The sequence below is a fragment of the Theropithecus gelada genome, chromosome 2 (assembly GCF_003255815.1).
Source record: "Theropithecus gelada isolate Dixy chromosome 2, Tgel_1.0, whole genome shotgun sequence".
Classification (NCBI taxonomy): Eukaryota; Metazoa; Chordata; class Mammalia; order Primates; family Cercopithecidae; genus Theropithecus; species Theropithecus gelada.
In genome coordinates, this window is record NC_037669.1 from 171,887,211 (window position 1) to 171,914,151 (window position 26,941).

Consider the following 26,941-nt stretch of genomic DNA (forward strand, 5'->3'; position numbering starts at 1 on the left):
TTATAATCCTGTATGTTTTATTTTAGGAACATTATTCTGATAAGAAGTTTACAACCCTCATCAGCCTACTAAAAGGTCTGTGGCACCAAAAAAAAAAAAAAATTTTTCAGAGATTCTCCTGTAGGAAGTTAAAGACTAGAAAATAGTAATTTCTTCATCTTTCCTGTTCGAGAATAATTTGCCTTTGCCCTCTTGCAACTGACTGTAGAAAAGTCAAATAATTGCATAAGAATCTACCTGAACAGTTTGCTTCCTATGTCTAATTGCCATGCCATATAATTACAACTATGCATAGCATTAAATATGTGTCAAATTGATTTTAAAATTCATTTGATTCGATTTCAACACCAAGCTCTGTTCATTTAAGCATAGTCTTCAGAGTTTATACCTTCATCAGATATGGTTGAGGAGTAGATGATATCACATGAAATAATTTGAGAACCACTGCTCTAAATTTAACCTGTGTTTCTGTTATCACTGCTGCTGTGTGTCTGATAAACACTCTCTTATATAACAAAACATGACAGTTTTCTACAAAATGTCCTTGCATTATAATTTGTTCAGCACAAATGCATAACTCCTCAATGTGGAAAAATGATTAAGATGCTGTAAAATGTGGCACAATGTCTAGATCTTGTCTTTGTGGAGGAAGAAGAGTGAGTATGTGCTGAACAATAATTTTTCACAATGTGTAAGACTCTTGGTCTAACCATTAATAGAGACAATCTAGTAGCTGAATCATTAACTCCAAATTCTAGAAGAAAGAATATGACTGTCTACTTTGGATATCCTTCTTGATCCATTGAAGAGGCACAGGGACAGGGTCTCACAGTACAAATAGTTCTTCAGGGACCTTTGCAGGCAGAGGGCAGTTTTCTGAGAACAGAAAGAACCAAAGCTTTCTGTAACAGGATCATAAAGGCTTAAAAAGGAGAGACCATAATAGTTACTCAGGGAAGCTAGGACTGTATGTATCTCCACTGTTTGAATCACTTTTAGCTGCTGCTATAATAAAATACAAACCATCAGCCAGGCACGGTGGCTCACGCCTGTAATCCCACCACTTTGGGAGGCCGAGGCGGGCAGATTGCCTGAGCTCAGGAGTCTGTGACCAGCCTGGGCAACATGGTGAAACCCCATCTCTACTAAAATACGAAATAAAAAAAAAAATTAGCTGGCCATGGTGGCGGGTACCTGTAATCCCAGCTACCCAGGAGGCTAAGGCAGGAGAATTGCTTGAACCCAGGAGGCAGAGGTTTCAGTGAGCCAAGATTGCACCACTGCACTCCAGCCTGAGCTACAGAGCAAGACTCCACCTCAAAAAAAAAAATAAATAAATAAATCTGATTTACAATGGTTTGACTTAGATTTTTCAACTTTACAATGAGTTTATTGGGAGGTAACCTCATTGTGAGTTGAGAAATATTTGGATTTATGGCAGTTTGACTTAATTTTTTTTTTTTTTACTTTATGATGTGTTTATCAGGGTATTAAAGGAATTTTTCACTTCTGTTTTATTTATGATAGTTTTAACTTACTATGGTTTTATCAGGATGTAACCTCATTATAAGTTGAGGAGTATCTGTACTACAGTCTGAATACCAATGGGGTTAGTCTTCCTCAGCTACCTGGGGACTCTCCATTTTGTGCATATCTTCTGTGCGAGGATCCTCCCTTGCATGTCTTGGGCTGTTATAGACTGACATTGAGGCAGCCCTAGGGCACTGTTGGCTCGAGCTTTTATAGGAGGTACAGAGTTACTCACAGCTCTGTGCTGGTGATATAATCATGGCTATCTTCTCCTTATAACCATAAGGTCCTGTATGTTCCTCCATTTCTATTTAGTGCATTCATATTGTGTTGTAGAACGTGGATATGTACTTGTTAATTATATCTCTTATTTCTGCATTTTGTATGGAGATGGGCCTGGGCATTAATTTTGGCAGGTGTTCCATCTACCATCTTAAACTGGAAATCTAGCAGAGCTTTAGAACACTGAGGATTCTAGAAGCAGGACTTAAAGTGCTAGTCTTGACAAGAACAAAGACCCTGTGCTCCTGTCCCTAACATCTGAGGTTCTTGCGGTGGCAGTTTCGATTACTTACGGCTTCAGCCCCAGTGGAAGGTGGCACCAATATCACATCTGAGAAAGTATCTTTGGCATAGGTGCCAGACCATTGGTGTCAGCACTGGGGTCATGGTGCTAGAGACACACCTTCAGTAGCCCCACAAATAGCAGAGGCCCAAGTAATTGTCACTACTAAAGGGGACCTAGCAGGAGAAAAGGACAATGGCCCACAGGAGTGAAATCAGTTGACACAGATGAGAAACTAACAGCAAAACCATAGCAAGTCCTCACACTAAGTTCACATTAATGCCAAGAAGAATAAATAAAAGTGAGTCATAATCACAATGAGATACCACTTTATACTCACTACCATGACTAAAACCAAAAAGTCCGACAATAACAGGTGTTAGCAAGGATAAGGAGAATTTGGAAGCCTCCTATATCGCTAGTGAAATTATAAAATGCGGCAATAGCTTTGAAAAACAGTCTGGCATTTCTCAAAAGGTTAAGCAAAGATTAAGCTTATAAACCAGCAATTCCACTCCTAGGATATACTCAAAGGAATTGAAAACATGTCACACAAAACCTAGAATGTGAAAGTTCTTGCAGCACTATTCATTATTGTAAATAACCCAAATATTCAACTGATGAGTGGATAAACAAATGTGCTATATCCACAAAATGAAATATTATTCAGTCATAAAAAATGAAGTGCCAATACATGTTACAACATGGATAAACCCTGAATACATTATGATGAGTAAAAGAAGCCAGTCACAAAGGCCGTATATTGTATGATCCCATTTAGATGCAATATTCAGAATAGGTAAATATGACAGAAAGTAGATTAGTAGCTTCCAGGGGCTAGGGACAAGGGACAATGGGGAGTGACTGTTAATGGGCATGGGGTTTCCTTGGGAGATGATGAAAATGTTTCAAGATTAGATAGTGGTGATATTTGCACACCTTTGTGAACAGACTTAAAACCACCGAGTAGTATACTATAAAAGGGTGAATTTCATGTTATTGTAATTGTATCTGAAGCCATTTTTTAAAAAACCTCCACCAAAGCTGGGCTGTGCCCCCATGGAAATCATACAAGGTCCTGTGAGTATGATTCCATTTATCCACCCTTATGTGGATTGGATGTTAAAGTGCTGTTCCCCGTTTGTCACAAAATTTGTGTGTATGTAAGAGAAAGGGAGATAAATTGCTTTTTTAGTATTTTTCTTTACATATAAGCTTCTCTATTTCTAAGGGAGCTAGACTAGACAATAATCTGAATGACAAGCTCATTGCTCTCTTTAGAATGTTCTGACCCTTGATGGCCATCAGAGCCTGAATGCATTCCCTTATTTCCTTGAGTTCTTTCTCAGTAGGCTCCTTGGTCCTTTATATAGACAACCTCTTGACATGCTCAGCAGGTCCAGCCTCAAAGCCTATATTATATTCTGAAGAACTTTTGGGAGGTATTATTGTCTCCACTCACAGGTGAGAAAACCCAAGTCAGAGAGACTGTGACCCAAGAAGCAAAGAAAACTGATGCTGATTTTATCCTCCCAAGTTTGCCAAGCCCCTTTAATCTGATTCTTCAAGTGCTTTTAACAGTGAACTCCTGTTGACTGCATTTGTCACAGGACTTTCTGCTTAGTAATGACTGCAATTAAGCTAGAACATAATATTTGACAACAATAGCAGAGCTGAGCTCCCATTAATTTTTTTGAGCTAGTCCAAGGACTAAGTGAAGCAAAAGGCCGTGACTGACTGAGTGCCAAAATGAAGACCCATGTCCCCTCTGACGTTAGCTGAATGTCTCTCTAATCTCCTGGGATCTTTTGCTGGGCAGATACCAGTAGACATTTGCCACATGGTTGAAACCTCATTGAGAAAAAACAATTTCTTTTCTGCATGGCACTGTTCATAAGCTCTCTTCCCTCAATAAATGTGTGTGTTATTTAGTTGCTCAGGTTTCCTTCTTTGTGAAACTGGGGGACAATAACAACTTACCACAATCACTGGCGGCATTTCAGTAAAGCCACTTTGAGTTCCATAGAGCCACAACCAGCCTGGCAGCATGTTTTTATTTTATTTTGCTTGGTCTGGGTTTGTTTCTTAATTGCAAATTGCAAAGTCCAGGGTTCAAAGATGAAATGTGACTGTGGGTGGCCCACAGGTTTAATGAGGCTTGTGAATATGGCCAGATCATATCCAATATACTCCTGAGGCTTGGTGATGCCTGCTACGAAAAAGGACACTGAACAGCCCCAAAGTTCCAGAAAAAATGGAAAACATAGTGGATCCTCCTAGACCCATCTTGACTTTAGTAGTATGAGTACAGGCACACCTTTTCTTTGCTAACCTTAAAAATAAATATATATGCACAGATGATAGCTGAACCCAAAACCCAAGCATCCAGACTTCCATTCCATCACTAAACAGAACTGTCTGGCAGATAGTCAAGGCCTTCTGCATCCCAGCTGTACTGGGCTCCTCTAACCTTATTTTCAGTGCTTCCTAAGAAGACTTCTTTATTCAGTTCTGCTCATCTCCTCTTTCTTTGGCATTAAACATTTGCTCCATTTCCACATCTTTTTCCCCTTCTGCTTAGAATGCCCTGTAAGATCCCCTCCACTTGCTGATGATCCCAAATCTTACCACCTCTATGACATGTCTGCCATAACTGCTATGCCTAGTATTGCCCTCTTAGATGGTCTGTTTCCTCACTCTTCAACTTGTCTCTATCTTCACTCTTTCAGACTTTTTCATCAACCTTGATCAATTCTAGCTGGTGAGCCCACATTTGGAATAATCTTTGACTCTTTTCTCCTCTCATGCCCAAAATCTAATCCTTCCACAACTCTTTGGGCTTTATCTTCAAAGTCATCCAGAATCTAACCACTGATTCCTACTTCCACCACTACCGCCCTAGTCCACGTACCATTTGATTTCACCTGGGTTATTATAGTAGTCAGTTAATTAGTTTCTTTGCTTCCGCTCTTGTCCTTATAGACTGACCTCTGCCCAGTAACTGAGTGATCCTTTTACAATGCAAGTCCAGTCACGTCCCTCCCTATTCAAAGCTCTCTAATGGCCTTTAGAAGAACACCTGGTCTCACCAGCTTCTGCCATGACACAATAACAATTTAGACTTAATCCAGTGGTATTTTTATTTATAATAATGATTGCATTTGACAAGTGTTTACCCTACAAGAGACATTGTTCTAAGCCTTTGACATATTCAGGGTTGCTGTACCCTACAGGTGACGTTACAGTTCAGAAACTGAGATACAAAGAGGCCAGGAGACTTTCACAGTGTGCACAACCAGAACTAGGACTCGAACCATGAGAGAGCCCATACTCTACACCACTGCCCCCTCCTGCCTCTGGACAGTAGGATGCACTGAGATGTGCTGCCACCTGCATAATTATACCTTCATTTCAATTTGAAACACTTCAATAAGGAGCCCAGTACTCTATTTATGTTATTCTGTTTGCAAATGTATCAGTGTGTGAGTTTAACTGTAGGAGGAGAGATTTTAAGGAAGGAAAAAGAGAAAAAGACTGGAGCCTGCATTAATTAGGTAAACCCACGTCCTCAGACAGTAGTGCCCCAGAGCCAAGCTGGAAGCCAAGAAATTTGTTTTAAAAATATGATATCTCCCAAGCTGAAGATTACGTCAAATATATGGTGATATACCACCCAAAAGGCAAAAGCCACAGTTTGCTTGTTTCAAAGCTTATTTTTAAATGGCTTGGCTGCTTCTCAGAGCCGTACCACAAGCAACAGGCTGCAGTTTCTATGCAAGGGTTGAAAAGTTGTCTTGAGAACATGAATTGTGGTCTTGCCCAGAGGCTCTGAACCTTTAGTAGAATCACCCCAACCCCACAGATGTCAGGCAGGCCAGCCAGGCAGCTGGCTGTCATATCTGTCACACCTGAGCCGTGGTGTCCACAGCTCCCCTACCTAGTGGGGGAGATATTGCATTTGTTGAATAGCAGAGAGAGCTTGGGCTTCAACAAAAATTTCCTCAAAAAGAATAAAATGTCACACAGTGGTATAAAAAATAAGGAAAAGGGTCCTTGGGTGTTATATTAGTGGTGTAACTCGAGATTGAAGAGTAAAGTGTAACGGAGTGGTTATTTGAAACATATAAACATTCAGATGATGAATGTTTGCAGCCTCTTCAGTTGTTTCTGCTACTTAAGAAAGACACTATCTAATTTGCCATATAGAGAGCTTCAATGGAGCTGTAAGTATTTGGGGGAAAGAGTTTGGTAGTGTTAACCTGGCCTGTGCTCTGCTGTATTATAAACAGTTGTTATCTGAAACAATTGAGAACACAGGGAATAAAAAGACCCAATTATGCACCAGGAAGTCCAGTGCCCCATTTTTGGAGAAGGAAAGTGACAGGGCATTGAGTTTCATTGATTGGGTCTCCGTGGCAGCCAGCTGCCCCCCAGGAAGGCCTGGTATTCCTGTCCTCTCCGTGAACCTGCCTGAAAGGGATATAGGAGTTATTGGGTAATCAGGACTTGTCAGCACCTCGGTTATGCAGGATGGTTCAATCCGATAATGTGAATGGAACCTGTAATAGGGCTGATGAAAAGCACTCCAGTTTCAAAAGGGCCTTGAATGATTTTTTGTTCATTTTCTGTTTACATGTAATGTGTTATTGATGTCATTACCTTATAATACGGCAGCTTGTTTCATAGAAAAACCAGGAATTATTCATTCTTTAAAAAAAAAAAAAAAGACTTAGAAGAAAAAGAAGAAAGAAGGAAAGAAAGAAACCCTGTTACGTGAGGAAAATTGCATTCGAATGCTGCAACTGAAACATATTGATTTTCTGGCACTAGACTTTTTAGATTAAAAATGCCAATGCTAAATCCTTTCATGACCTATAGTTCATATGAAGTTCGCATGTCATTTACTATTATTCTGGGGTAAAAAAAAAGCTGAATCTTTAATGAAAACATGGTTGGAAAGAATGTCTGCCGTTTCCACAATTTGCATACCATTATAATAATGCCTGATTATGAGCTAAACATGCTGAGAGTGGGATGGGTTGAACATTTCTCTTACTTCAAATCAGAAGTCATTTGTCTATTTGAATTGTCTGCTTGGCTTGGCTCCATCCTTGGTGGGAGTCATGGCTGTGCACTCTTTTCATTGTCCAGGCTTGTTAGGATTGGTGCATTAAGCTCCCCATGCTAAGATAGATACATTCCTTCACATTCTACTAGTGCCAGAGATTTATGTATGTCTGGTCTTACTGTAGTCTAGAAAACACTCATGATACCAGTTAGCTATTTATCCAAATTAGTTAAAAATTGTAATATAGATCAGGCGCAATGACTCATGCCTGTAATCCCTCAGGATGAGGCAGGCGGATCAATAGAGAACCGGAGTTCAAGACCAGCCTGGACAACATAGTAAACATATGTGAAACCCCATGTCTACTAAAAATACAAAAAAGTACCTGGGTGTGGTGGTACACACCTGTAATCTCAGCTGCCCGGGAAGCTGAGGCACAAGAATCGCTGGAACCTAGGAGGCGGAGATTGCAGTGAACTGAGATCGTACTACCACACTCCAGCTTTTGAGACAGAATGAAACTCTGTCTCAAAAAAAAAAAAAAATCTGTAATATGGCCATGTAAGTTCTTGGCATAATGTTGATATGACTGCATGATTACTGCCAATCTCAAAAGTCCCTTAGCCAACACACAAATTCCTCAATGGCATCTCTGGTCACAGTTTTTGGTTTCCAACAGTGAGCCAGGTTTGAAAGTTATGCAAAAATATCTTCATTTCCTCTTTTGTATTTTCAAGCTATTATCACAAATACTTGTGCTTTGATCAGAGCTTTCTGTACCCCCTGCTAAGCCAGGAATTATTTAGTTTCTTTGTCGTTGGACAGAGATGAGTAGGTCCTATAACATTTTGGCCTCTGTCACTAGAATGAGGACGAGGCACTCAGAGGGTGTAGATTTCTTAGATAAGCAGCTTCTCTAGCTAGAATATTTCTCAGTGTCTGTAGTAGGGGGTTGCAAACTAAGGTCCACAAACTAAATGCTACCCCAAACCTGCTTTTATAAATAAAGTTTTATTGGAACACAATCATGTTCATTTGTTTACATATTATCTATGGCTGGTTTTATACTACAGCAGCAGGGTTGAGTAGTTGCAATAAAGACCATATGGCCAGCAAAGCCTAAAATATTGACTATCTGGCCCTTTACAGAAAAAGTTGGCTAATCCCTGCCCTGTAGGATTGTGTTCCTCTAAAACGTTCTCCTAAATTATGGTGCCCACGAGTAGGTACATCTGTAGGTCCAGCAGTGAGTGCAAGAGTAGATACCATGGAACTTAAAATCATGTGTTTGAGTGAGATGGAATCTTAGAAATCACCTCGTCTTAATTTCCACATGGCCGATGTTTGATTACCACAATAATCTTTTTGCTATTGGGGAACCTTTTAAGTCTCCAAACATGCCATTCTGTATTTTGATAGTTCTGTAAGGAGCTCTTCCTAGTATCAAGTACAAATCTGTCTCCTTGTAAGTTCTTTCCCTTGGTCATACTCCTATGCTTTGCCGGCATACGGACAAGGATGAGTGCTCTTCAACACAACAATCATTCAACTATTAAAAGCTATTATCATTTTCTCCCTGAGTGTTTTTTGTTTTGTTTTGTTTTTGTTTTTGAGACAGTCTTGCTCTCTTGCCCAGGCTGGAGTGCAGTGGTGTGATCTCGGCTTACTGCAACCACCGCCTCCCAGGTTCAAGCGATTGTCGTGCCTCAGCCTCCCGAGTAGGTGGGAACGCATCACCATGCCCAGCTAATTTTTGTATTTTTAGCAGAGACGGGGTTTCACCATGTTGGCCAGGCTGGTCTTGAACTCCTGACCTCAAATGATCCACCTGCCTTGGCCTCCCAAAGTGCTGGGATTACAGGCATGAGCCACTGCACCCAGCCTCTGTGAGTATTTTCTAATTCAAGTTAAATATTCCAATTTACTTTCTTTGTTCCTCTTGTGGCAGAATATTGAGCTCTTTAGCAATCCAGTCATGTTCCTCTGTTTGCACTAATCCCTCACTAGGCACTAACATGATATCCCAGATGTGGTTCTACCAATGTGGAGTTAGGCAGAATTATCACCTCCATCATTCTAGAAGTTATATTTCTGTTAATGTAACCTAAAATTTAATTCACCTTTGGGGAAACCGCATCACTGTTGATTCAGACTCTCCATGAAATCAACCAAAACCCCTTTGTTGATCTGTAGAAAAGTACCTTGCTGATTTTCCTAACTTTCTCTTTTTTCCTGTCCCCAGTCATTTCTGCCTGCATTGTGCCACTATTCTATTTTTTTTTTTTTTTTTAGACAGAGTCTTGCTCTGTTGCTCAGGCTGGAGTGCAGTGGCGTGATCTTGGCTCACTACAAGTTCCGCCTCCCGGGTTCACGCCATTCTCCTGCCTCAGCCTCCCAAGTAGCTGGGACTACAGGCGCCCGCCACCATGCCTGGCTAATTTTTTGTATTTTTAGTGGAGATGGGGTTTCACCGTGTTAGGATGGTGTCGATCTCCTGACCTGGTGATCCACCTGCCTTGGCCTCCCAAAGTGCTAGGATTAGAGGCATGAGCCACTGTGCCCAGCCTCATAATTGCTTCTTACCTGAGAAGTAATGAAACAGATGTCTCGAATTCCCTTGTACATTACCTACACACATGAAGGATGGCTTCTTCCAGACTGTTTATTCTTCTTCAACCTACTTGATGGCTTTAAAGAAACTAAAGGCACTGAAGGCAAAGATTCTTCATGAAAGTTGCAAAGGCTGCTCTACAGGTATTTATTGCCCCTTCCCCTGTTAGCAGCATGGTAGGATTGCCCTTGCTGGCCCCTTATGGTTGAACAGGCCATGCGATGAAGTCTGACCTGTGAATTCGGAGTGAAAATGATGTGTGTAGCTTCCAGGCCAACCATTTGTCTGCACATTTAAAACCCTCCAGTGCTCTTTCTCTTTGGCATTGTGACCAGCAGCACTCAAGATGGTGGCTGTTTTGCTAGTCTGGGTCTCATCGTAAGGTGAGATGGAGCAGAGTTTCCTGCTAACTCATGGTGGATATGGAGCATGAGTGAGAAATAGTCCTTCATTTTTATAAGTGGCTGAAGTTTGAGCATTGTTTTTGCAACACAGCCTCGTCTGTATGACTGATACTCAGATTTTCTAGGCACTCATTCATTCAACATTAGGTCAATATATTTTGGTACCTAGTATGTGAAAAGCATTCAGAGTTATCACAATGAACAAAAGTCTCTACCCTTGTGGAAATAGGGGGTTTGGACATTTCGTGTAGTAACCACATGAGACCTGGACCTCTCCAGATACCATGTAGCAGACAAAATGCAGTATGTTCAGAGTGTTTCTTCAGATACGTGATTGTCCATGAACACTTTAGAAAGAGTCTAGGCTGGCCGGGCGCGGTGGCTCAAGCCTGTAATCCCAGCACTTTGGGAGGCCGAGGCGGGTGGATCACGAGGTCAGGAGATCGAGACTATCCTGGCTAACATGGTGAAACCCCGTCTCTACTAAAAATACAAAAAACTAGCCGGGCGTGGTGGCGGGCGCCTGTAGTCTCAGCTACTTGGGAGGCTGAGGCGGGAGAATGGCGTGAACCCGGGAGGCGGAGCTTGCAGTGAGCCGAGATCATGCCACTGCACTCCAGCCTGGGAGCACAGCGAGACTCCGTCTCAAATAAAATAAAAAAATAAAAAAAAAAAGAGTCTAGGCTGAGAGCGGGAATGCCAGGGTTTAAGTGCTACTTTTACCACTCATCTACTGCGTGACTATGGGCTGACAACCACGTGACTATGGCCTGACAACCATCCCTGTCTGGGCTACCATTTTCTTTACCCCTCTCTATTCACACATGATTCCACTCTACCATCTGTGCCAGTGGTTGTTCAACAGCCCCTTGAATGTTTTTCAAAACAGCATGTACAGCACTTCCTCAGGCAGTGCCTATGTCAGTGTTTTTACTCTGAAGCACTTAGGTTCTGGAAGCCATGAGATATAGCCAGAATTTGCATGTAAATAAATTTGTTACTCAGTTTATATTCTATACCAACCACTGCCTTGAACTGCACACTCCGGAAATTAAAGGCGATGTATACATAATGGCCCTGAAACTTCAAGTCCAATGGAACAGATGAGACTGCCACTTAGGTACAAGGATACAACATTTGATGCTAAACTGTGGGTCAAGGTCAGAAGAAAAGAAGTTTAGGGGGGGATTAGCGCAATCAGGGAAGGCTTCATAGAGGGTGTTGGGTTTTTTCCAAGCCTTGAAGATCTTTAGATTCTAAGTAGGGGGCAGGCATAAAGGAGAGGCATATCACACAGCACGGCCACCTCAAGAAGGGGAAAGAGAGGATGCACGTGGCATATTTGTGAAAACAGAATTGAGTCCCAGCTGCAAGTACAAAGAATGGGAGTGAAGACCAGATTCTGAACCGCCCTGTGTGGACAATTATTAGAAGAGTCCACTGGTACAAATTTTAAAAGATACGGCACTAGCCATCCATACTGTTTGGGTCGGTACTAAAGGATATCTTCATTTCCTCCTCATAGAGGCCTCCTGTAGCTAAAAAAGAGCTTTGCAAATCTGGACCTTTTCCTTTTGTCTCATATTCTCTGTTTATAGTTTTTATTTAATTAACAAAAGCTATACTATCAAATATGTAGATGTTCCCCCCAAACATTTCCCATTGGTGGCAGATAGTGCCAGATCAGTATTCACGGCGGGGTAGCCGAGGGCTTCCACAAGGGAAGCAGGGTGAGGTTTATGCCTGTCTTTGCTCTGTAACAAAATGTTCGGAGAAGGGAAACATGGAAAGGAATATCATTGCCAAATGGGTTCCATTCTTCATATAAGTGATGGCTTTATTTTGCCTTTCAATAAGAATGGCTTTCCCCAGGGCACATATGGTACATAGACAGTTCAGGCTCGTGACACAAACTCAAAAAACGCAAGGAATGACAGTGGGGGATGTGGATACTCACACTCAAGCTCTGCCTGCTGGTTGACCTCCTAAGAAATTCTGCCTCCTTGTTCAAGTCAGTTACCCTGAAATCTCCATACAAAAGTTCAAGTGAAACACAACTCATTAATGTTGTACTTGGTTAGAAAAAAAAAAAAAGGAAAAAAAAGAATGTAAAAAAATAAATGCTTGTGTTCAAAATATGGGTTCTTTGGGGGAGATGAGTTGTTTCCTGTGGTGTTTAGGGAAGTGGTTAATGAACTTATTGACTACAAGGCAATCATTTTTGAAATGCCAAGGATGATGGGGGTAGAATCAGACACGGAAGAAAAATTAATGTGTTATTTTCTATAAACGGAAAGGAGGAATTTGGGGTAATTACTTTTCTGAAAATTAAGGTTATCATTACAAGTAATATACTGACTTTTCTGTAGATTTTGATAGCTTTCGAAACACATTCATATTCATTGTTTCATTTGATTCTCAAAACAACCCCAGGAGGTAGGCAGAGTGGATTTTTTTTTTTTTTTTTTTTTTTTTTTTCCAGATAAAGACCTAAGATTTTGAGAAGTTAAAGGACTCAGGATTGTATCACTAATAAGCGGTATGTCAGGATTGAAAATTCAGACCTTCCGACTCAACTCTGGTCAAGTACAGAGGAAAAGTAAAGGCTGGGAGTTAAAAGTGGGTTTGTAAAATGCGATTAATTGAAGTATAATTTAGCGAGTGAGAGCTCTCTCTGGAGCAGAAATTGCAAATAGAAGCCTGAGGTAATCATCTAGCAGCAGATGAGCTTGTACAATTGTGGCCCAAACAATAGTCACAAAGTTTTTTCAATTGTTAAAAACATTTAAAAATCGGGACGTTTCATAATAAAAATCTAGATTTCTAACCTCTCTTTTACAATCTGCATAGATGGCCACACTGGGGAACATTCCCATGCAGCTACAGCCAGGAGGAACTTGGGAGCAGCTGTCCTTCTTAGATGGACATGAGCTCTCTGGTTCGCCTCAATCTCGCCACTCCCTGTTGCCGCCAGTCCTGGTGACCAATGGTCTGTTGATATTTTTCATCACACTGTACTGCTGCTTTTCTCCACCCATCTGTATCACACCCTGGATTCTAGAGGCATTTGAATTTGTGTCTTCAAGTCTGGAGGCAGCATCCAGGCTCTATCCATTTCTAGCTAATTTGAATGTGGGCAGATTGCTTTCCAGGTCAAGGCTTCCATTTCTGTTTCCATTCTATAAAATAGGGATGATGGTGGTGGAATGTAGTGGATATCTGTTTGTTGTTTTTGTTTTTGTTTTCCCAGCATTAATCCTTTCCTTGGATGTTCCCCTCTTATGGGAATAAGAAGACCCACTTGTTTTTTCTCTAGGATGAGTGACCCTGGCTACTCCAATCAAATGTAGATAAACCAGACTTAGAATTAAGAGTTAGTGACCCAAACAGACATGCATGTGTGGTTCGGTTTGCAAGATCTACATCAGGTTTCTAGAGACAGCCCTGGCAGATGCGTCAGTGGTTGATACCATTCAAAATTCATTATCAGTACATTGGTGGCTTGAACTGGAATGCTTATGCCTAATGTAGGAAGTAAGTAGGTTTCCCCAACTCCCTGGTATGATGTCAGCGATTATCTCTGGTTGTGAAACTTCTTCGTCTGGTTCCCTGGACCTTCCAGAGATTTTGCAAGCTCTTTAATATACTGTAGTGCTTGTCTTTTACTAACTGGCTCCCAGATCTCTTCTCCACCTTTCTCCTATTCTACTCTGTGTTGCTTTAGGTAACTGTAAAATTCATTTCCTAAGCTCCTGTGTCAGCAGGTTTATAGGATCTAAAGTTTATGCAATTTGGGGGCTGTCTTTAGTCATAATACAAAATTATACATACAAAATTATGTACAAAAGGGAATATTTATTTCCTAGGAGAAAAAAATAACAGTCCAGGCGTGGTGGTTCACACCTGTAATTCTAGCACTTTGGGAGGTCCAGGCAGAAAGATCGCTTGAGCCCAGGAGTTCACGACCAGCCTGGGCAACATAGTGAGACCTCATCTCTACAAAAAAGAAAAAAAAAAAATAGCTAGGTGTGATGGTATGCATCTGTAGTCTCAGATACTTGGGAGGCTGAGGCAGGAGGATCCCTGGAGCCCAGGAGTTGGAGGTTGCAATGAGATATGATCACGCCACTGTACTCTAGCCTGGGTGACACAGCCAGACTCTTTCTCCAAAAAAAAAAAAAAAATATATATATATATATATATATATATTAAAATCGCATAACATTACAAATCTTAAAAATTTACTCAGAATTTTAAAAATCAAGAACAAATTAAAAAGCTGGAAAAATAAGGTCTTATTTTATTAACTGTTGAGATATATCTCATAATTTTTTCCTAGAATTTTTAGCTTCATCTTTGTTTCTTCTTATAACAATAATTTTCTATAGGAAAAGCAGAAATATAATTGTCTTTCCTCAGTATGCTAATTGGAATTTACTTTTTTATTACTGACAATTTAGAAAAGTTCCCATTCATAACATTATTAATCTTACATAAATTGTAGGGATCATTGTCAATTGTAGGAAAACCTCTATCAAGTTGTTTTCACAGGAGAGCTGTAAGATTTTAAGATAGTTTAAGTTTCTTGTGTTGCAACCAATGAGTCTGTCATCAGTTTCTTGGGGTTGAGACATCTGAGGTGAATGCCAGGTAAAATGGCACAATGGGTGTGTGTATATTCCTACAATCCATTCTAACACCAAGACATCAACAAAAACCTTTTTTTTTCACCTATCTGAGTGTCTGGTGGAGTATTTCTTTTTTATATTTACATTTTTTAATTTTTTAAAATACTTTCCACTTTTATTTTAGACTCAGGTGGGTACATGTGCAGGTTTGTTACATGGGCATATTATGTAATGCTGAGGTTTGGGGTATAATTGATCTTATCATCCAGGTAGTGAGCATAGTACCCAACAATTTTTCACTCCTTCTCCGCCTCCCTCCTCCCCTCTCTTGTGGTCCCCAGTGACTATTGCTTCCATCTTTATGTCCACGAGTACTCAGTGTTCAACTCCCACTTATGAGAACATGGATGCAACTGGAGGCCATCATCCTAAGCAAATGAACACAGGAACAGAAAATCAAATAATGGCTTCCAGCTGCATCCATGTTGCTGCAAAGGGCATTATTTTGTTATTGTTAATGTCTGTGTAGTATTCCATGGTGGTGTGTAGGTACCACATTTTCTTTATCCACTTGGTGGGCATTTAAAATTCATGCTGGATGTGGAAAAATTCTTAAGCGTATGGGGCAGTTCTATGTCTACAGGCTCTCTGGTATTCCCAGGCTTCACACAGTGAGTGGTATTAGTAGCCCTCAATTCTTACGTCAGCTACAACCAATGGTTTAAATCTACACAGAAAAAAAACTGTGAACCATATACACATATCCCACTAGACAGAAACTAAATGAATCCCCAGCTCAACTCCCCCTAATCAGTCCCTAGATAGGGGCGTACTTGAGAAGTATAATGCAGGGGATATCAAAGTACAAAAAGAAAGTACTTGTAACTATTTAAATTAAAATACTATACTTTTTCAAACTGTATACATATGACCATGTACACAGTTTGCTAGCACCCCTCCCAGGTCTTAGAAGGAGTGTGCACAGTGAGTGGCTCAGAAGCTTGAGACTCCCTAACTTCCCTCTCAATCCACTTATCCTTTTACCTGATTTGGCCAAAAGGAAGCACTGGCAAGAGATGGAAGGCTCCTGGCTTTTTGGATGAGACCATTTACCTCTCCAGCCTAGGATGCATAGTGCCTCCTGCCTCTGGTAATCTTTTTTTGAGACAGAGTCTTGCTCTGCCGCCCAGGCTGGAGTGCAGTGCCGCAATCTCAGCTCACTGCACCTCTGCTTCCCGGGTTCAAGCAATTCTCATGTCTCAGCCTCTAGAGTATCTGGGATTATAGGCATGCACCACCATGCCCAGCTAATTTATTTTTTATTTTTAATAGAGAGGGGGTTTCACTATGTTACCCAGGCTGGTCTCAAACTCCTGACCTCAAGGGTTCTGCCCGCCTCAGCCTCCCAAAGTGCTGAGATTACAGGCATGAGCCACCGCACCTGACCTACATTAATCTATCATCATACCATTTCGTTTTCAGATTGTCCAAAATATTTGTAACTACTTTCCACATTAAATTTATTCTATCAGTCACCTAGATCTACTAGACTGGACTCTGTTTTATATTTGTTTTTTGATCAAATAATATGCTCAGAAATATTTTTATATTTCTAAATTTGGCCTAAAGATTTTGTACAGATAGATGTCTATTGTCTACATAAACTTTTTTTAGGAGGCACCCTATTGAGCCCATAGGTTGATCTGAGGACCATTGTATCTATATATCTTTATTATTTATTTATGTAATTTTTATTCCATCTATCTAGAGGTAGGGCATATAATTTTTCTCCATAATTGACAGAGCATGCCAAAGGTGACATATGGTATTAGAGGAAAGCCTTAATTATGGGTGAGCACAAACCACAACCCTCTAAAACACAAGATAAAATAAACACATACAATAGGGCCAAGTTATTAAAAATGGTACAAAGTGGAATCTGTAAATATTTTAAGCCAAGTCATCTGGTAGCATTAAGGCAAGAAACAGAAAATGAAATTTTATTTAATTTGGAAAAGCATGCCTGGGGGAAATAATGTATAATTCAGATATATCTGAAAAAGAGCAAAGCCAGGATGATACTGATGCTGAAAGAGAATTTAGAAGAGTAGAGACAACAGATTTGGTGTTCGCGTCGTCATCAGATGGCAACAATATTTTACGGGCATAAATTAGACAGCAAACTGATTAGAGAACAGCACATTTGGTATTAGCAGTTGACAGTAAAAGGAAAAGACGAAGCAGTATAGACTGGATTGCAAGGGACTGACAAATATGACAATGACGAGATTTTCTAGTTCTTTAACTTTTTTATCCCTTTTTGCATTGGAGACATTTTAATAAATGGAACCGATGACTATAAAGGACAGAGAAAATGATTCAAGTCCTAAAATTTGAGAAGGAACTCTAAGAAACTATCCAGTTAACCCTCTCATTGTACCGATGAAGAAGTGAGGGTTAGACAGAATAAATTATTCACCCCAGGTCATTTAGCCAACCAACATCCTCTGTTTCCCCTCAGAATTTGGTTTATGTATAAATTTATAATTCTATAAATGTTGACTGAGGGAAATCTTATAACTAACTGTTAAGTATTTGATTATCATAAATGATGTAAAAGAATACAACATTTTAGCATCGATAAAAGGAATAATGTTATCATAGAAAATATCTTATTACAAGTGTTAGGTGCCTTGTCTTGTTTTTTGTGTTCTTGGTGCCTGCCTTGTGTCTGGCACAGAGAAGGCATTAAATAAGTAGGATAGTCACTAAATGGATCATTGGCTGATGACTAGGTGGTTGGATGAAAGGGAGGGAGGAAGGAGGGGAGGTAGGAAGGGAAGGTAGGTGAATGAGGACTTACAAATGGGAAATGTAAATCTGTTCCCTAATTTCCTGAGGAAGAATTAACTATACCAGTTCTGGGTCATGCTATCTCAAACTGAACACAGAAACAAACACATATTTTAATCTTGAACAGCAAGGACTTCATATCCGGCAATATAATATATCCGGCTAGTCTCATTTCATGATCATATCTCAAAGACCTGAGATTGCCGAGTGAGCTATTTAGCAGTGTAAATAACATGAGTAGTAACTATTTACCTAAAATTACAAAGACCTCACTATCCATGATTAAGTGGAGGGATGCCAAATTAGTGAAGAATCTGAATTATAGGACACAGTTTTATTGCTTTTAGATACATATAGGAAATGGGACTAGGCTAATATTATCTAAGAGATCATTTGAGAAAATAATTTTCATTAATTGATAAGAATTTATAATTATCATCTCAACTATTAGTAAAAGAATGCCTCCTACAAACTTAAGGCTATTTTGAAATGCTTCTCTGGTATAAAAACATTATCGGGGTACCTCTTTTACGCTACGAATCACATATGCAAACCTTTTTCTTCACACCACCCAGCCTGTCTGAATTTTCACAAATGCAGAATTAGTAGAATTAGTCTGAATTGATCAAGCCTTCCCAGACACTGCTGTTGCTGGAAACAACAGGCATCCTGTTGAATAGTTAACTAGAGATTTTGAACATGTGTTACTTAGAAAAAGTTTCAATTGAGCATGAGTTCCTCCAGCAAAATGTGTCTGTCTCACGGATAGTGTAATCATCTAGTACATTTTTTAAATGAATGAACAGAAAATTAGAGGAAGGTCTGCCATTTCTTTTTCTCTTTCCTCCCTCTTTATGTATAGCTGAGTTCAGTCACCATCAGCACTAAATTCCATTCAGAGTTCACCGCCATCACGATAGCTAGTGCAGTTTTAGGTTAAGCATATTTTATCCCTAAATTGCTATATTTGGTTCTCGAGTTATTATTGCAGTTCCTTGGGGTACATTTAAATCCACCTTATTGTAATAGATTATGGAATATAGTGGCTAATGTGTCTAATGTAAAATAAATGACTATAATGATTTATGATGCGACACTTCAATTTTATTGAACATAAGGATCATTGTACTAAAATGGATGGTGTATTGCTGGTTTAGCATAAAATACTGAATAACATATTCAAGAAAATGAATGGCTTGGCCAGTTCATAATATTCTACCCCTTCAGCTGAGAGGTCTTTAATAAGCAAGAGTGTCATTACACTTGGAAATGTATGTGTAGGTAATCCATTATCTAGAACAATGACAGGGATCTGCTCAAGTCCTTATTAAAGAAGGAAATCTTTAGGAGAAAATGTAGACTTCTTTGGTCTTCCGGAAAGAATGATTTTCACCCAGCCACATAGCCACTATAATAGTGCTTAGCAGAATTGTAAGTGGCCTTCACATTTAAAAATTATCACCCTGAAACTCTCTCATGACCTGTGAGACAGAAGGGAATTTCAGAAAGGTTTTGATTTTTTCAGCATTGTCATCGGACAATATCCTTAATGTCCTTTTCTCTGTGTCAATGAACAAACCTTTTATTTTAACTCTTATAGTGCCCAGCATAGATAGTAACTCATGCTCTGTCTTGCCCCGGGACTCCATGTTTATGTTTGATCACTGAGTAATTAGATTTAAGAAGACCTAATTTAGCCATTAATTCTTATTAACTATAATATTAAAGATGATTTTCAATAATACATTGGACCAATTTATTTGTGTTCTCAGACCTGGGGAGATGAAAGAAAATTCTTATATGGCAAATGATGTGTTTAGATTAATGGTGAAGTTTTATCCTCTGAAAAGTGGGGGAACATGAGGAATAAGGGAAGTGACATGCATGTTTTCTCACCCTCTTATCCTGGTGATCCTGAGAGTCTGCCATCAAACCCTCAGGTCCTCCTGGGATACAGTTTAATGGCATAGACAATGCCCACATAATAACTAAATCCTTGTGGGAGTATCTTAATAGCATCCATTTCATTCCCTGGAAAGATAACTAGTTTCCCTTCTGTGGAATGGCCATGTTGAGACAGGGTGAGGGAGTTTGAGTATTTTGAATCTGACAGCTGCATTATAGGTAAGACTGTCATCAATTCCATTACCCATTTCCCTTCTCAACACATTCTTAGTTTATGCCTGTTCTCCATCCCTTGTCCCAGACAATCTCATCTGACCAACCAAAATTAAAGAGCTGTCAGGTACCATAAAAACCCACGAATGAGGGTCTTTTCCTCACAGGCCTAAGAATTCCATTCAACATGATTGCATGCATGCATGGCAGTTTTGACTTTTTTCTCCTGAATAACAGAGCTCACCACTGCCTGAGAAGACACAGGTCGTGATGAGAAAGTGATCTGATGATGAAGTAAACCCTGTATTTGTAGAATTAAGGAGTTTTACCATCCAGAAAAGAGAGATGTTCACAGTGGATTCTGTACTGTGTTAGTTGTAGATGGACATTTATTGATTCAGGATATACTCTCAGATCACTTCTTTTCATTCTTTTGAAAAAGTGATCTAGCCTAGAACTGTTCATTAGAAAAGTAACTAGCACTATCTCAGTGTCACAGTTTAATTTGAGTGGTCAAAAGTTTGCCATAAATCAGTCTGTTTCTGGAACAGTGGGGATGTTTTCTCTGTAATAAAGATCATCTTTTTTTTTTTTTTCTTATTTTTGCTAATGGATGTTTTGCCTTTGGATCTCTTGATGCATCAATCTAGACAAAGGCAAGCGCTGCTAAGGAACTTCTGATCCCGGAAGTCACTCCAACCTCTACATCCCCACACCCACTTCCTAATCTTTACGATTCCTTTCCACAACAAATTCTGTGCAGTCATTGAACATTGCCAGGATGTTTTCAGAAAGAATATTAGGGCATTTTCTTTTTTTCCTATTACCTTCCTTATCTTTCCTCAAAATATTATAGTAAATTAAAATGACTCGTAAGGTCTTATCACCATTCCATAAGATATTACTTTCTCCGTAGTAGTACTCTCACACCAGCTTCAGTTTGAAACTATGGCTGATCATCCTTGGAACTGATCCATGGTATTTGCAGAAAAGGAGCTTTCCAGGGCCAGGACATACAACTGAAAATTTGGCCAATAAAAAGCCTGTCTGCTCTGACACCATTACTAGTTCATCAGTCCCTGACCCAGGATTTCCAACATTTTTCCCTTCTGCCATTTCCTTGCATTTTACTTTGTTCCTCATGTCAAATATTTAATTTATTGCTTCTAAATGCTAAGTCTCACTTCTAGCACCAAAGTGATATTTAGAATCTAGACTTCTATTTATGTGAATTCGTAGGTAGAATTATTGATGTTAACATACCTCTCAAAAAAGTGCTAAAGGAGCTTTTTGTGAAACCTGAGATTTACTTTTTGTTGTTGTTTTTGACCAGAGATATGATTTGGCTTCTTTTCCAGTGAACTCAACTCCTGCTTCCTTCAGTCTTGTAGCATATAGTCAAACCCCAGGTAATGCCTCAATGTTAATCAGTTAATCCCTTAAAAATACTTTGATTTATGGAGCAGGGGATAGAACCTGGGAAATTTTGAGGTATCCACCCAACATTGATATTTAAACATGCTCATTCTTTATATCCTTCAAATTACAGGTCCTGTAAGTCCATCAAAGGAACTTTGGGTTTCCCTTTGGGAGCACTGTTTTTCCAAGTGGTATAACCCCAGTGTGGAAATCTGTGTTTAACAAGCAGACCTTTTTCAGTATGAGGCACAGTAAGTTTAGGATAAGCTTAGAAACCATCAGGGTCGTTCAGTACAATTATTCCTGAGTTAAACAGGACAAATGACCCATTACAAGTTACGTGTGATGCATTCAGAGTTTGGGAACTTGACCAGAATGTCTGAAGTATACAGGGAAAAACGATGATCATTTACTTGGATGGAGTGGTTAGGTACTGCTTCCACCAAGCTAGAGGTAACTGAATATTGGTGTAATACACTGTCCTTTTTGTTGACCAAAAAAGTTAAAGTATCTACAGGAAAATTTAACAGAGACCAAAATAAAATTTTTAAATTGTGCTATCAGGTTGGGTACAGTGGTTCACACCTGTAATCCCAGCACTTTCGGAGGCCGAGGTGGGCCAATAACCTGAGGATAGGTGTTCGAGACCAACCTGGCCAACATGGCAAAACCCCGTCTCTACTAACAATACAAAAATTAGCCAGGAGTGGTGGTGGGTGCCTGTAATCCCAGCTACTCGGGAGGCTGAGGCAGGAGAATCACTTGAATCCAGGAGGCAAAGGTTGCAGCGAGCCGAGATCGTGCTACTGCACCCCAGCCTGGGTGACAGAGTGGGACTCCATCTCAAAAAATAAATTTAAAAAAAATTGCACTGTCAGCCATTTAAGTCTTGAATCAATGCAAAGATACCTTGCTCTTTGGTAGAGAGCTCAGTGTTGTGAAGTTGTAACTTCTCCCCAGAAGAAGCTGTGAATTCAATGTGATGTTCTCTTTAAAAAAAAAAAAAAAAAAAAAAAAAGATTATTTGGGGAATTTGTGGAGGCAGGCAGTAGAAGGATGGATGCTAATTGATGTGATGATTCTTAAGTTCATCTGAAAAAATTAAAAGATAATAGTTGAAGGAAAGAGTTTGTAGAAAAAAAAGACAGAAGGAAAGACCACTTTCCATGAAATAAAATGCATTATAAGCAATAGCAATCAAAACAATGAGTTACTGGAGTAGCAAGATGAATAGTGCAGCACTGGGTCTGGAGGTATTCCCAAATACATATGGAAATTCAGTATAAGAGGTGGGTATTGAAATGAGTGATGAGAACATATACTATTTAATAAATGTTGTGGGGGAAAGCAAGCTTCCTACCTCATTGCTTCCCACAAAATAAACCTCAGATATGCCATAGAGGGATAAATGATTGGGATGAAGAAAAAGTTGACACTGCAAAGTTCTAAAAGAAATATGGGTCTATTTTATACTTAGGGAGAGAGGACCTTTTTAGGAGTGACATGAAATGCAAGAGCTAGAAAGTGAAATATTGATTTGACCACAAAACAAAAGTAAGTTCTCATCAAAAGTCAAAAGACAAACAAGCTAACACAAGATATTTGCAATACATACTACTATTTCAAAGATCTGATTTTCTTACTGGCCAAGTACATTCATTTATACATCAGTATACACATTGGCACATGTATATAAATACATATATGCCATTTTAATTTCTCCAACTAGATCCCTAATACTTTTGTGCTCTGGAAGGATACAAACAAAATTTTTTACTATGACTTTGGGACAATCTTTGAATTAATATAATTTTAAGATCATATTTTTATAATGGCATAAGCATGTATTATATAAACATAAAGTAAAATCTGTTGATACTGTGTTTAACTTGTAATGGCCCATAATTCAATGGTTCTTAGTCTTTTCGAAGACAAAGACTCCTTTAAACATCAGAAGCTGTGGCCCCGATCCTCTGAGAAGTGCACATAAGTGTAGATACCCAAAATTCAGTGTGAGTTGGAAATCCCTGCTCTAAATAGTTCTAAAGAGAGTTGGTCAGTGTTCTATTGCTATATAACAAACCAACCCCAAACTTAGTTGCTTAAAACAAAAACCATTCTATTGCTCATGATTCTGTGGGTCAAATACTTAGGCAAGACTCAGCAGGTCCAGTTTGTCCGGGCTTCATGTGGGGTTGTCTGCACATTGCTGGGGTCAGAGGATCCAAAAGGGCCTCACCTACATGTTTGGGGCCCTGGTCCTGTCTGTTGGCAGGGGTGCCTCAGTGCTCCTCCATTGACCTCTCTCCAACAGAATAGCCTGGGCTCAAGGCAAAAACATGGAGGCTCAAGGCAAAAACAGAAGCCATGTGATCTCTGAAGCTCTGGGCCCAGCCAACACACAGCATCACTTTCACCACATTCTGTTAGTCAAAGCAAACCACAGGGTCAGACAAGATTGAGGGGAAATAGACCCAAAGTAGGAGGAATGGCACAGCCACATTACAAAAGGACATGTGGGATAAGAGCGATTGCTGTGGTCATTATTAAAGAACAACCTACCACAATAGAATTATCTGAAAATGTGCCACTTTTAGCAACAGATGAATTTGTCCATTTGCGCCCTAACATTCATACACAACAAAACATAGTAATCTAAGAGTGGCTGTACACTATAATAGTAGTCTACTCAATTTAAATTCCCAAGGATTTTCTTTTAACTTATTCAAAATCTTCCAAAATGAAAACTATGAACGCATACCTGGAATGGGAAAGTAGATGCCATAACTTTGGCTTGTATATTGCATCCATTTTTATATGAAATATTTTCCATAACTTAGCTCTAGTTTAGGAACTCTTCAGAAAACCCACACTGTCCTAGATAATGAAGGGCCACACATTTTTATGGTGGACCTCTATGCCCACACCAAGATGAAGAGCTGGAGAAAAAAACATAAACCACAAACCTAAAATGGATGAATATAGGGATAAGATTTAGAAATTAAACTAAATTTATGATTTCAAAACCCAAGAAGACTTCCAGTTAAGTGTGTTCAGCTTAACTACAAGTTTATCTCCCTTCTTAAACACCATTCACATTCTAGTACCTTAATATTAAATGACAATAGGCAATCAAGGATCACTAAGCACATGAAGAAAGCCTCTGCTAAACTAGAAAGAAAAAGTAAACAAACAAAAGATGACACTCAAGGAAGCAGAGCTAAGAAAGGAAATGGAAGAAAATCATGAAAATCATTGATTTCTAGTCTTGGATAAATTAGAAGATACTGTGTACTATTAAAGAGCAGGTTCAGGGCCGGACACAGTGGCTCACACCTGTAATCCCAGCACTTTGGGAAGCCGAGGCAGGCAGATCACGAGGTCAGGAGATAGAGACCATCCTAGCGAACACGGTGAAACCCCGTCTATACTAAAAATACAAAAAAATTAGCCGGGCGTGGTGGCAGGTGCCTGTAGTCCCAGCTACTCAGGAGGCTGAGACAGGAGAAGGGCGTGAACCCGGGAGGCGGAGCTTGCAATGGGCCAATATTGCACCACTGCACTCCAGCCTGGGCAACGGAGCAAGACTCCATCTCAAAAAATAAAATATTTTTTAAAAAAATAAAGAGCAGGTCCAATCAGAGCTCCTCCTCTCTGGCTCTCTTTGCCATCTCTTTTTGACTTCTGGAAATGTAGCTTCCTGAGTGTCTGTCTGATGGCATCACCAAGGTATCCAATGACATGAAGGTGCACAAGTTATTGACACCAGAGGAGGTGAAGAAGCTCAGGAAGGTGGTACTCTTCTTCCTGAGTGAGGACAAGAACTCATCCTCAAGAAAGGCAAGCAGATGTTGATGGGTGATGTCAGTCAGACTGTCAATGGCCTCTCCACCACCTCTCTCAAGATGCTGCCAGACAAAGACTGCCACAATGCCGTCTATGATGCAAACTGTGAGACCAAGGAGAGCAAGAAGGAGGACCTGGTGTTCAGCTTCTGGGCCTGAGTCTGCACCCCTTAAGAGCAAAATGATCTATGCCAACTCCAAGGACACTATCAAGAAAAAGTTGACAGGGATCAAGCATGAATTACAAGCAAACTGCTACGCGAAAGTCAAGAACAACTGCACCTTGGCAGAGAAGCTGGGAGGCAGTGCCATCATCTCCCTGGAGGGAAAGCTTTTGTGAGCCCCCTTCCTGGAACATCTGGAAGCCCCAGACCTGCCCACAGGGGTTGCAGGCTGCTGTGTTCCTAACAGACAGGAAGGGACTGGAGAATCTCAGCAGGGGGAGAGTAATCCTTTCACCCCAGTTGCCAAACAGCTCCCCACCAAGCCCTGCTTTTTCCTCTCCCTTCCATCCCTGACAGTTCTAGCCTTCCCAAATTACTTTTGATCTTCTGATTCCTCTTGGGTTGAAGTGTTAACAGAAAGGAGTCCTGATCCACACCTCAAGAGAGGGTTCTTAGATCTCATGCAAGAAAGAATTTAGGGCAAGTCCACAGAGTAAAGTGAAAGTAAATTTATTAGAGAAATAAAGAAACAAAAGAATGACTGCTCTATAGGCAGAGCAGTGCCATGGGCTGCTTGACAAAGGATACTTAGTTATTTCTTGATTATATGCTAAGTAAGGGGTGGCTTGTTCCTGAGTTTTCTGGGAAAGAGGCAGGCAATTCCCAGAACTGAGGATCCCTTCCCCTTTTAAACCATATAGGATAACTTCCTGATGTTGCCATGGCATTTGTAAACTGTCAGGGTGCTGGTGGGAGTGTCTCTTAGCATGCTAATATATTATAATTAGCGTTTAATGAGCAGTGAAGACAACCAGAGGTCATTTTCACGGCCATCTTGGTTTTGGTGGGTTTTGGCTGGCTTCTTTGCCACAACCTGTTTTATCAGCAAGGTGTTCGTGGCCTGTACCTTGTGCTGAGCTCCTATCTCATCCTGTGACTTAGAATGCCTAACCTCCTGGGAATGCAGCCTAGGAGCTCTCAGCCTTATTTTACTCAGTCCTTGTTTTGGATGGAGTCGATCTGGCTCAAATGCTCTGACAGAAACAGACCACGTACCCCGCAGGCACTTCAGTTTGGGGGGAGGGTATTTTTTAATAAAACCCCAACTCCTCACCTATTCCTTATCCTTCCTCTGCTGCCAACTTCTAACTGCAGTGCTTACTCATGCTTGTCTGTGAGTTGTGTGTATAAATGGAAAATTATGGGATGAGCCCTCCCCATGCTACTGGTTCTTCTCCCTTTTTTCCTGGTCACGGCCACTCATGGAAGCAGGACCAGTAGGGGACCTTCAGTTTAGGGGTGGTGGGGGGAAGCAGAAAACAAAGTGGTGGGGCGAGGGGAAGAAAGAACTTTTGGAAATAAAGATAAAATTACCCAAGTGAAACAAGTTGTTAAATGCAAATTTTCTTATGTACTCAGTTTTAGCTAAGTCCAAGACCAACAGATTCCAAATCACCTGTTGAGACCATGCGAGAGAAAGTGAGGCTGACTTTATATCCCCTTTCATCACCTACCTGAAGCACATATGAAAGAAGATAAGGAGATTTATTGAGGAAGGCTGGTCATGAGAATTTCTTAAAGAGAGTTACCAGTGTGTTCTTTGCTGCTTATCTCCCCCTGGGAAAGTAAGGGGATTGCCCCCTCTACCCCAGAAGTGAAGTGAGTTGACTTTTACAGAAATACTCAAGGATATTACCATATATCTCCCTAAAATTCTGAGGGGCAGTGTGATTGAT

The 26,941-nt window shown here is 40.2% G+C and overlaps 1 protein-coding gene and 1 pseudogene across 1 annotated transcript in view; both read left to right on the forward strand.

Annotated features, from left to right (window-relative positions):
- Positions 1-26,941, forward strand: part of RARB (retinoic acid receptor beta) — a 767,875-nt gene that overhangs the window by 467,746 nt on the left and 273,188 nt on the right. The gene's annotated exons all lie outside the window — the stretch shown is intronic.
- Positions 16,842-25,381, forward strand: LOC112618383 (annotated as a pseudogene).